The sequence below is a fragment of the Mesoplodon mirus genome (genome assembly GCF_964341445.2).
Source record: "Mesoplodon mirus genome assembly, chromosome: 8".
Lineage (NCBI taxonomy): Eukaryota > Metazoa > Chordata > Mammalia > Artiodactyla > Ziphiidae > Mesoplodon > Mesoplodon mirus.
The window spans coordinates 112,467,590-112,480,130 of record NC_138984.1 but is presented as its reverse complement, the minus strand read 5'-3'; the positions used below and the strand labels follow the sequence as shown (position 1 = coordinate 112,480,130).

The 12,541-nt window shown below is 44.3% G+C and overlaps 1 protein-coding gene across 2 annotated transcripts in view; it reads left to right on the top strand.

The window, feature by feature from the left end:
* OCA2 (OCA2 melanosomal transmembrane protein) overlaps positions 1 to 12,541 on the top strand; it is a gene marked incomplete at its 5' end in the record, with an annotated part of 170,515 nt that overhangs the window by 131,710 nt on the left and 26,264 nt on the right. The gene's annotated exons all lie outside the window — the stretch shown is intronic.

Genomic DNA, 12,541 nt, shown 5'->3' with positions numbered 1-12,541 from the left:
TGAATGTGCTGTTACTGCTCAGTGGGTGCCGTCATTACTGTGGTCCTGCAGAGGGCCAGGGGCAGCAGAACCTCTCAGGCAGGCTAAAGCGGCAGAGCCCTGGGCTTCTGAGATGCCAGGTCAGCTTGCGTGTGAATCCCTTTCTTAGTTGAAATAGATTCTGTAGAAGACCCCGTGCATCTGAACTCTATGTAGCCGCAGCCCAGAGAATTTCATCAGCAAACCTTTCTGTGCTTCCTCGAGGCCCCGCATGCTCACAGCTGATGCACTCTACCTTCTCGGGGGCTTCCAGGTTTCAGGACCCACACTCTCTCTTGGACTGAACAAAATGGTCCCTACTGTTGAAAATTTAGATTCCTCTACTTTCTAAAAATATGACAATTTTGGTATTTTTCTTCCCCAAATATTAATAATTACTTAAAATTTAAATTTAAAAAATACATCAAAGGAATCATAGAGGGTAGGATAACAAATATCAGTACACTTACCACCCAAAATGAGGAAAGTTTTATTCCCTCTGCCTCGGGTTTTCTTGTTTGTTTTGTTTTTAAGAAATAAAACATTATAGAGGAATGTAACATTCTCTGTTCCTTCCCTCAACCCCAATGTCCTTACCTTTCCTGAGGGAACTACCTTCATAAATCTGGGGCATATCACTATGGAAAGGATTAAAAGAAAGATCGTAGTTTGTGTGAGTCAACATGGTATGGAAAGTAACTCCTGAGAAACCAAAGCAGCAGCTGCATGGCATGGAGCTTCCTGCAGCCCACAGATCTCTGCCACCTGAATTTACCATGTCAACACATGGTATCCACTATGGCTGCATCAGAGGAGGGCCACTTGGGTTTCTGCCTTAGTCTGGAAGTGGCATCTGAAGTGACCTGTCACAGTCCTTGGGTGGGAAGTGGACACATGGCCCTGCCCAGATGCAGGGTCCTGGGAAATATGCAGCACAGAGAGCTGGGCAGGCAGTTAGGTCTGCACCACTGTCCCTTGCTCCCTTCCCCCCTCCTTTTCACTTGGCTGTCTTTTTCGCCACTTCTTTCTCATTTTTTGTGGCGGTCAGGGGATGTGGTCTGTAGGATTTCATACTTAGACACCCCTGAAATGCCCTTTGACCTAGCATGTGGCCAGCTTGCCCCATGTGAGAGCAGAGTTCTGCACATGCCCACATGTACAAGCACATTGACTGTACTGTTAGAGCTTCTTTAGATTCACTCATCCTTTCTCTAATCAATCAATTCTGATAGAGCAAATCACTTTACTGATTTATCTATTTCAACTGACAATTCAATACACGTTTCTGAGTACTATGAAGTCGGATTAGGCATTAGAGGTTCATTATCTGTATCTCTTAGGGATGGTGGTTTCTTTCACACTGTGTAAGGTCTCTCTTCATCTCTGCTCTGAACCTCTGCTTGGTTTATCTTTTTCCAATTCTTTATTTCCAACCTTTTTTAAATTGTGTTTTAATTGTGTTTTTTAGTTGTATTTTTTAAAACAACATGCAAATGGATTTTTAAAATTCCAAGCAGATCATCTCTGTTAAGAGAATAGTTTTGAAACTGCTAGGTGGCGTTTCAGGGGGCTCTGAGGAGCTCTAGTTTTTTACGTTTCAGCACAGAAAGAATTCAGCAAGAGATAAAGTGATAGATGAAAAGTGATTTATTAGAATAGGATGCTTGTGATGCTTACAAGAGGGTGCTGCACCCAAGAACTTAGTGGGCTCCAGTTTTATAATTAAAGGAAACGTGGGAAGGGGGACAAGACCACCTTCTTCCTCGTTCTTGAGTAGACATCAAGCTTCCATCATCAGCTCTTCCTCCAGGTTGGGCAGGGGAGTTTTCTTGTCCCTACATGGTCAGGCCAGGACTGTCATGGTGCAATGGAAATGAGCAAAAAGGCAGTAACATACATTAAAAATTGTAAATCATCTCAGGTTTTAGCATAATGTCACCTTTTCCTTATATTTTTGTTTATACTGTGTGCAAAGGAGAATGTCCTAGGAATTCTTAACTTACTGAGTTCACTGGGCAGGATGTGGGTCTCATGCCACCATTGCTTTATTGTTTTGGGGCATGTCTCATGTTTCCGTTGTGTGGTTTTGTTGCTAAGCTTGGTTTTGTGGTTAAGCAAACCTGCTTTCTTGAGTGATCATTAATTTACAGAAGTCTCCCATACTTTTTCTTTACTGACAATTCCTTAGTAGGATTAACTATTTAATTACCTACATTGTCCCTTTACTCTTTCCCTTTTGGTTAACATGTTTAAATGTATTGTGTTGACTGAGAGACTTGAGTTTATTTCTACTATTATGTTTTTGCATTTATTATGCTTTTTCTTTTCTGATTCTTTTTTCCCTGTTATTTTCTGATTTCTCTTTGATCGATAAATCTCATCCTCCAACTGGCTTGGATGGTGCTGATTTTATTCCTAAGTCTTTTAGTGGGGTTCTTTCTATTTGTAATGCACATAGTTGTATCTGCATTTCAAACAACAGTTGCAATCAACATGAGAAATAAAATATTGCCCGCCAAATATCAGTAAACAAAGGATGTCACAGTCATCAGCAATTGCCACCACATCCAGTGGTGAGCCAGTGAGTCCTGAGGGGACTCAGGAAGGAAACAAAGAATACCTGCCATCTAGCAGCCATCAGGCTGCACAACGGTGAGCCCTTTCAGGATGTGAAAACACAGGATACTAGCCCCAAATACCTGAGGTGCATATCAAAGGAATGATTTCAGTGAGCCCAGACTCTTGCACCTCCCCATACATGGAAAAGCGCTAAATTCCTTAACTTGAGATATCTGGTGTTCTTTCATTAGCAATAATTTTTAGACATTCAGACTACCTGCCCTTTGTTGTAAAACTCCTATATATCCTGGTTCCCCCCCACCCCCACCCCGCCCTTTGCCTCTTTGGAGCAGTTTTCTCAGGGTTACTTGAGATCCTGCCTCCTGGGCTTGAATTCCTAAGAATATCCACCAAATAAAACATAACTCTCAACTTTTAGGTTGTGTAATTTTTTTCAGTCGACAAACAGAACCTACTTTAGTTAGTTTAAGAGGATTAGGAGTTTATATAAGAATAGTGTACAGTTCATGGATTTTCTGAAGGACACCCTTGGTGAGGTTTGCCCCATGAAGCCCCCAACTTATGTTGCTTTGCCTGGGCTCCCTCTCCCAATGCTGGATGCTGAGTACCTGGGCCTTTGCCACTCTGCCTTGAGCACACCTTGTCACATTTCTCCAAATTCTCCAAGCCTGATTCTCACATAGAAGTGTCTGATTGGAGGAGCCCATGTCACATGCCTGTTCTAGCTACAAAGGGGATGGGGAAAGTGAGTTTCCGGCTTCTGCCTTGGGGAGCCAGAGCTCATGAAATAGAGTTCCTCAGAGCCTGCTTCAATACTTACTTAAATGCCTTCTCTGCAATGCTTTCTGTACTTTCCGTGCAAGGGCTTGATTGTCCTCTGGGGTCCTATAACACTTTACACATAACTCCACTAAGGTAGTCATTAAACTGATTGTCAAGACATGTCTGCAGCTGCATTCCCTTATTTACTAGCATTGTGCCTGGTACAAAGAAGATAGTTAACAAGTGTTTGTATGAATAAAGTAGTAAATACACCACAGTAGATTAATTTTTCCAAAGTAGCTCTTCCTTCACATCACCCTTGGCTTATCATCCTCCGGCAACATTCTGTTACTCTCACTGAGAGAATTGGGCACCTCAGTGCTCGCTGTGTTTCTGAGAGTCACAGACAATATTGCTGCACCATCTGTCTACCAGATCTCCCTGCCATCTGAGACACACCCTCCTCTCCAGTTGGGCTGGTGCCACTTTCCTTAGCATGACACCGGGCATCTTTCTTGTGCCTTTACCTACAATATTCTTTGCTGCTGGTAACAGCCATTCCCCTCGACTCTCTCCTCCCTTTTCCTGAGAGCTGGTCTCACCGACATGGAGCCCTCTGTGTTCCCCCCGTGGGAGGTTGTCCCTTCTCTGTATTCTCCTTCCCTGTGGCAGCTACTATCACTGCTGGCTGGAGACACCAGATGCTGGTCGAATGCATCAGCACTGGGAATCTCTGGTGTGCCCTGAGAAGGCCCTGGGAATAGATGGATATTATGAATGCATTAGCGTTGGAGACACTGCCAAAGTTGGCAGATGTGAAGCCAAATCTGGCCTCCGTATTCCAACCCCAAATGAAATCTAGAGACAGAGTTTTGGGTGAAGTGGAAAAGAAAAGCTTTATTGACTTGCCAGGCGAAGGGGGCCACAGCAGGCTAATGCCCTCAAAACTGTGTGTCCAACCTGGGGGGAGGGGTGGTTTGTGAGGAGTTTTATAGTCCAGGGTGGGGTTGCTGATAAGGATCAGGTTGCGTGCAGGGACCACATTCCTTCAATCCAGAGATCATCTGGCATCAGGTAATGATGGGTGAATTGTGACCTTCTCTGGAATGAAGAGTGCTTCACCAAGTAGTTAACATCTTCCATTTGGTGGGGGTTTTAGTTTGGCAGAAGAGCTCAAAGATATTGCATGTGTATCCCTTGAGGGGGAACCAGGACCCTGCCTCAAGGCTGCACTGTTGTTTCTTGGCTGCTCCTCCCTTGTCTCTGCATCCCCTCCCTTCCCTGATTAGCAGCTGTTTGAACCTGCCCTTTGGAACTCAGGAAAGGGGACACAGAAAGGCTTTTGTCTCCCCAGGAGCCCCACAGGGTTCTGCTGAGTTTCAGATGTTCTGTTTCCCTTGGACCTTCCTTCCTGACCACCAGCCTGTGGGCTGCAGGTGTTCATAATCTTTCCTTCCTTGCTGCCTGCCCTGTGGATACGGGGCTTCCTCAATTTCAGCCCCACAACTGTCCTCATAAAAAATCCATATGTATATAGATATCTCCCCTGATTCTGGCCTCTGACAGATGCAATGACATGAATGGGTCCTGGGGAAGTGATTTAGGTTTCCTGCCTAGATAGGATAACTCCTGCACATTTCACAGCCCTTCTCCCAACCAGGAGCATCCTCACTCTGCACGCCCAAGAAGCCCTCTAAACTTGGAGTGTGTGGAAGGGAGGGGGACTCTGGCTCTTGTCTGAGGTCTCGGCAGTCATTTGTGTCCCTCTGCACCTCTGGCCTCATGCTTTGCATTCCAGAATCTTTGTGGTCTGGCCTGGCTTGCATGGACCTACAGAGTTTGGGCGTTTCTAGAAAGGTAGTGCCCCTTCTACTCTATGAGGTCTAGTTTCTTGGACTGTTTCTGAGGCCAGCTCCAACCAAATGTCCCTTAGAGTACCTGCTCCTCACTGTACACTCCTGGGGAGGGCTTCTCAGGGTTTGTCTGCTGTGTGTATTTTTACTTTGGTGAGATTCCCGTATTCTCAGTTTTCCTATTTTCCTGGGGGACTAAACAAGGAGACCCAAGCACATCCTGTAGAAATACTGTCAGGTCAATCCAAGGGTAGAGGTAGGTTTGCCTGCCCGTGGCCATCAGACATGAAGAGAAAACACAGGAACAGTGACTGGGGTCCTTGCTGCCAGGCTTGCAGAGCTGCCTGTGTTTGAGCTCAACCCCATTCTGCTGTAAGAACACAGCTCTGGACAGTGTCGTCCTCCAGGTCAACAGGGCAAAAATTCATGAGATTTAACAGCGTTGAAACCTTATTTAAAAGGTTAGAAAACTGCCAGATGCTGTCATCAGTTCCAATGACTAGAAGTGCTGGCCAGTGCCTCAGTGGGAGACTGAGGCTGCGCCTGAAAAGGTTGTGAAGCACCTACTCAGAAAGTTCTTTTTGTTAAAAAATTATGAGCATTATTCTAAGGAAGTGAGTTAGAGAGACAAACGTTCATGTCTTCTTGGGTGGTGTCTTCTCTCCAGGGCGTGCCTTTAGTTTGGGGGTGTTCCTCTGGTATTCACATTGTCAACGGTGAGCCGAGAATAGCAGGTAGGAAGCACTTCCCATTTGTTCATGATATTTTTCTTCCAGTGATCAGAGAAGAACACCGAATCATTCAGGAAATGCCAGAGACTTGGTTTATAACTGTCAGGATCATTTTCTTGAACTTTTGCTTATCTTATAATGTCCAGGGTGGAAAGAACTAGAATGGATGAGTTTATCTATCCAAGTCATCTGGACAGGGCTTCAATGAAAATTCCAACATGAGCATGGGCAGATTATGGGAGAGCATCCCATGGCTTTTTTGAAATTAGATTTGCTCTTTAAAATTTTCCTGGGCTTCCCTGGTGGCGCAGTGGCTGCGAGTCCGCCTGCCGATGCAGGGGACGCGGGTTCGTGCCCCAGTCCGGGAAGATCCCACATGCCGCGGAGCGGCTGGGCCCGTGAGCCATGGCCGCTGAGCCTGCACGTCCGGAGCCTGTGCTCCGCAACGGGAGAGGCCACAACAGTGAGAGGCCCGCGTACCGCAAAAAAAATAAAAATAAAAATTTTCCTAATCCCCCTGCCTGGGTCCTCCCCTTCATTTTGAGCTTTCATATCTTAAATGGTGACACTGCTAAACACACTATTAAATCAATTTAATATTTATATTCCATCCATGAATATTCCATCAGTGGAGGCAGGACAGAGAGGGAGACGTTGAAGCAGGAAGCCTGAAGCCTTCTCTCCCCCCTCGCCCCATGTGCCCGTGTTAATTCCGTACTTATCTGGAGCAGAGGCAGAGGAAGTAACTGGTATGGTGGACGGTGGCTCTTCGTCCATTGGTGTGGAAATATTCCGATATTTTAACAAATATTTCCATGTAAGGAAATCCCTCTGATGTCTGCCCACCTCTCCTTCTTTCCTCTTCTCCCATCTGCAGTTGACAGGGAGCTGTGGAAGCTACAGGTGACCCCAGATCTGCTTTTGTGGGCAGCTATTTTAGGCTTCCCAGTACACCACCCTAGAGACTGTACTGGAAAACTAAAATGCACTGCTGATTACTGAGAATTCCCTGACAGTCTTTCTCCATTTAAACGTATCTTTTCAGCCTCATTTGATTAAACAGGAAGAATTCTCAGACAATTTTCAAGTTAAAATATGATTAGTCCTGTCCAGGATGTTCAATTCAAAGAATGGTCATTTATGCATATAATTTTGTGGGTTTTCTCTCACTGACTTCTTCATCATTATCTGTATTATCATTCAGCCTCTATGTGGAAGTCATTTTTCATGGCTGGTTTGTTCTCATGCATCCTTTTTCTCTGGGTTTCTTTGTAGTCTCCTCCCCACCACCTGCCCCACAGGAAGTGTTAGGGCAGAGGGCAGACTGCTGTAACCCCTGACAAACAAAAGCACCCTTTAGGGTAGTAAAAGCGAGAAGTATTTCACATTCACTTTAGCTTTTATGTAATCTCATTTCTACTTCAGCTCATCCTTTCCTACAATATCCAGGAACAAAATAATGTGGAGGCTTGAATCTGGTCCAGTGAATTGCAGCTAGGTTTAATAACATGAGCGTATGTAGGAATTGACGGCTCAGGTCTGGAGGAGGTGGGTCTGGGCTTGAATTCCAGCTGCACCATTGTGCAAACCAAGGAGGTCAGAATCAGAGAAGGAGAAGCGACAGCAGAACAATAAACGGGCAGGACTGCAGCAGCTCGTTCTCTGTGGTCTTGGCAAGCTGTGTTAGTTGCAGTTTTGCCCACTTGGGGTCTATGCCCAACCTCTCTGGTGGGGGAGGGTGGCCTTGGGGGCCCCGCAGTGCCCAGGCTGAGAGTTATTCACCTTCCATTCCCAAGACCTGTCCACTACACCTCCGGATCCTAGCTCCACGGCACCCCACAAAAACAAGTGGCACGTTTGGGTGGGGTTCCAACAGGCTGAGAGAAAACTGATCACAGCACGTCCCATAGACGTAGGACAACAAACAATAAATTATAAGAATACTCAGAGATTTAAGCACTAAACAAACAAACAAAATAGCTTCTGGAACTAAAACCCATAACTTTTAAGCTAAAAATATTGAATAATGAATTGAAGAAGAAAAAAGTCAGTGTTAGGCTTGAGTTAGTGGGTTTGAAGCCAGTGAGAGAGGTATCTAAAAAGTACAGAGCAAAAGTACAAAGAAACAGAAACATGAAAAAAGGTAAGATTTTGATGAGACCAGTAAAACTAGCACGGTAATGACAGGCATCCCAGAAGGAAGGAAAGGAATACATTGTATTGACAATGCATGGCCCTTCATCCTCAAGTGGGGTCTGGGCATCAGCAGCCCTGGAGGTTATGGAAATGAGGGCTTGGCCACCCAGACATGCCAAGCCAGAACCTGCATTTGGAAAAGATGCCAGGTGGTTGTCTGCACATGTACATTGGAGGTGCACTGATCCACTATAAATAAGCCTGCCAATGCATTACTGCAGTCTTACTCTCTCCACTCCCATGTCCTATGAAGATGAAAGCTGTCCCTACTGCTTGTCTGAGGCACTTATTAAATCCTACACAAAGGTATCAGACCAGGAGTGGAGTATTCCTCAGAGACCCAAGTGCTTACTCATTTATCAGAAATGGATGGGGCAATTCTACATATAGACTGAGTGCCCAAACTTAAATGTCTGACCTGGGGACAGCCAGCAGATATCAACAACAGAATGGCAACCAGTAAGAGAGCAAGACAGAGACAAGTGCACAATGACACCAGTGGTGGTATGTGCAGGGAGGACAGGTGTGGTGGCTACAGAGGGCAGATGTGGTGGGTGCAGACAGGATATATATGGCAGGTGCAGGGAGGACAGGTGTGGTGGGTGCAGGGGAGCAGGTGTGGTGGGTGCAGACAGGATATATATGGCAGGTGCAGGGAGGACAGGTGTGGTGGGTGCAGGGGAGCAGGTGTGGTGGGTGCAGACAGGATATATATGGCAGGTGCAGGGAGGACAGGTGTGGTGGGTGCAGGGGAGCAGGTGTGGTGGGTGCAGACAGGATATATATGGCAGGTGCAGGGAGGACAGGTGTGGTGGGTGCAGGGGAGCAGGTGTGGTGGGTGCAGACAGGATATATATGGCAGGTGCAGGGAGGACAGGTGTGGTGGGTGCAGGGGAGCAGGTGTGGTGGGTGCAGACAGGATATATATGGCAGGTGCAGGGAGGACAGGTGTGGTGGCTACAGAGGGCAGATGTGGTGGGTGCAGACAGGATATATATGGCAGGTGCAGGGAGGACAGGTGTGGTGGGTGCAGGGGAGCAGGTGTGGTGGGTGCAGACAGGATATATATGGCAGGTGCAGGGAGGACAGGTGTGGTGGGTGCAGGGGAGCAGGTGTGGTGGGTGCAGACAGGATATATATGGCAGGTGCAGGGAGGACAGGTGTGGTGGCTACAGAGGGCAGATGTGGTGGGTGCAGACAGGATATATATGGCAGGTGCAGGGAGGACAGGTGTGGTGGCTACAGAGGGCAGATGTGGTGGGTGCAGACAGGATATATATGGCAGGTGCAGGGAGGACAGGTGTGGTGGGTGCAGGGGAGCAGGTGTGGTGGGTGCAGACAGGATATATATGGCAGGTGCAGGGAGGACAGGTGTGGTGGCTACAGAGGGCAGATGTGGTGGGTGCAGACAGGATATATATGGCAGGTGCAGGGAGGACAGGTGTGGTGGCTACAGAGGGCAGATGTGGTGGGTGCAGACAGGATATATATGGCAGGTGCAGGGAGGACAGGTGTGGTGGCTACAGAGGGCAGATGTGGTGGGTGCAGACAGGATATATATGGCAGGTGCAGGGAGGACAGGTGTGGTGGGTGCAGGGGAGCAGGTGTGGTGGCTGTAGGGGGAGGTTAATATCTGTCTTTGCTTGTAAAAGGCTACTGCATATTTTCTCTGTAGGTAAGTGGGTATAGCCTGTGAGCTTCTCAGATTTTTCAATGAAAGGTGGATAGCACCATTTTCTATTAAAAATTTCAACTCCAAATGTTGTCAATAAATTAAAAATTCAAAACAGACCCTTCTGGCTTCTGCTCTTTACATTTTCTTTTCCAGAGGAGCCTCTACTCTTAGGGCTCACTGTCTGGTATTACTCATTATGGTCCCAGGATAGCCATCAATCTAGAAGTCCTGTGCCTGCCCTTGCAGGGTTGCCTGGGTGGCACCCTGTGCCCCAACGCACTCTCTCCAACTCCCAGAACCACTGCTTCTTCCTGCTTGTTTTCTTAAAATTTTATATTGGAGTATAGTTGATTTACAATGTTGGGTTTGTTTCAGGTATGTAGCATATATATATTATTTTCCAGTTTCTCTTCCCCTATAGGTTATTACTGAGTATTGAGTAGAGTTCCTGTGTTATACAGTAGGTCATTGTTGATTATCTATTTTATATATATTACTGTGTATATGTTGATCCCAACCTCATAATTAGTCCTTGCCCCCAATCTTTCCTCTGTGGTAACCATAAGTTTGTTTTTGAAGTCTGTGACTCTGTTTCTGTTTAATAAATTATCTCATTTATATCATTATTTTAAGATTCCACATTTAATTGGTGTCATATGATATTTGTCTTTCTCTGTCTTCTTTACTTCACTTAGTATGATAATCTTTAGGTCCATCCATGTTGCTGCAAATGGAATTATTTCATTCTTTTTAATGGCTGAGTAATATTCCATATATATATATTCCATATTCTAATATATATATATTCCATTATATATATATATTCCATTATATATATATAATGTGTGTATATATATATATATATATATACACACACACACACACACACACCACAACTTCTTTATCCATTCATCTGTCAATGGACATTTGAGTTACTTCCATGTCTTGGATGTTGTAAATAGTGCAGCAAAGAACATTGGGGGTGCACTTGTCGTTCCAAACTATGGTTTTCTCAGGGTATATGCCCAGAAGTGGGATTGGTGGATCATATGGTAGTTCTATTTTTAGTTTTTTAAGGAACCTCCATACTGTTCTCCATAGTGATTGTACCAATTTACATTCCCAACAACAGTGTAAAAGGGTTCCCTTTTCCTCAAACCCTTTCCAGCATTTATTGTTTGTAGACATTTTTATGACGGCCATTCTGACTGCTGTGAGGTGATACCTCATTGTAGTTTTGATTTGCATTTCTCTAATAAGTAATATTGAGCTTCTTTTCATGTGCTTTTTGGCCATCTGTATATCTTCTTTGAAGGAATGTCTATGTAGGTCTTCTGCCAATTTTGGATTGGGTTGTTTGTCTTTTTGATATTGAACTGCTTGTAAAATTTGGAGATTAATCCTTTGTCAGTTGCTTCATTTGCAAATATTTTCTCCCATTCTCAGGGTTTTCTTTTCATCTTGTTTATGGTTTCCTTTGCTGTGCAAAAGCTTTTAAGTTTCATTAGTTCCCATTTGTTTATTTTTGATTTTATTTCCATTTCTCTAGAAGGTGGGTCAAAAATTATCTTGCTGTGATTTATGTCATAGAGTGTTCTTCCTATGTTTTCCTCTAAGAGTTTTATAGTATATGCCATTACATTTAGGCCTTTAATCCATTTTGAGTTTATATTTGTGTATAGTGTTAGGGAGTGTTCTAATTTCATTCTTTTACATGTAGCTGTCCAGTTTTCCCAACACCACTTATTGAAGAGGCTCTCTTTTCTCTATTGTATATTATTGCCTCCTTTATCAAAGATAAGGTGACCATATGTGCATGGGTTTATCTCTGGACTTTCTATCAAGTTACATTGATCTATATTTCTGTTGCTGTGCCAATACCACACTGTCTTGATTACTATATCTTTGTAGTGTAGTCGGAAGTCAGGGAGCCTGATTCTTCAAGCTCGTTTTTCTTTCTCAAGATTGCTTTAGATATTCGGGGTCTTTTGTGTTTCCATACAAGCTGAAATTTTTTGTTCTAGTTCTGTGAAAAATGCCAGTGGTAGTTTAATAGGGATTGCACTGAATCTGTAGATTGCTTTGGGTAGTATAGTCATTTTCACAATGTTAATTCTTCCAATCCAAGAACATGGTATATCTCTCCATCTGTTTTTATCATCTTTAATTTCTATCATCAGTGTCATAGTTTTCTGCATAGAGGTCTTTTTTCTCCTTAGGTAGGTTTATTCCTAGGTATTTTATTCTTTGTGTTGCAATGGTAAATGGGAGTGTTTCCTTAATTTCTCTTCCAGATTTTTCATCATTAGTGTATAGGAATGCAAGAGATATCTGTGCATTAACTTTGTATCCTGCTACTCTATGACATTCATTGATTAGCTCTAGTAGTTTTCTGGTAGCATCTTCAGGATTTTCTGTGTATAGTATCATGTGCTCTGCAAGCAGTGGCAGTTTTATTTCTTCTTTTCTGATCTGTATTCCTTTTATTTCTTTTTCTTCTCTGATTGCTGTGGCTAAAACCTCCAAGACTATGTTGAGTAATAGTGGTGAGAGTGGACAACCTTGTCTTGCTTCTGATCTTTGAGGAAAGGTTTTCAGTTTTTCACCATTGAGAACAATATAGGCTGTGGGTTTGTCATAGGTGGTCTATATTATGTCGAGGTAAGTTCCCTCTATGCTTACTTTCTGGAGGGTTTTTATCATAAATGGGTGTTGAATTTTGTCAA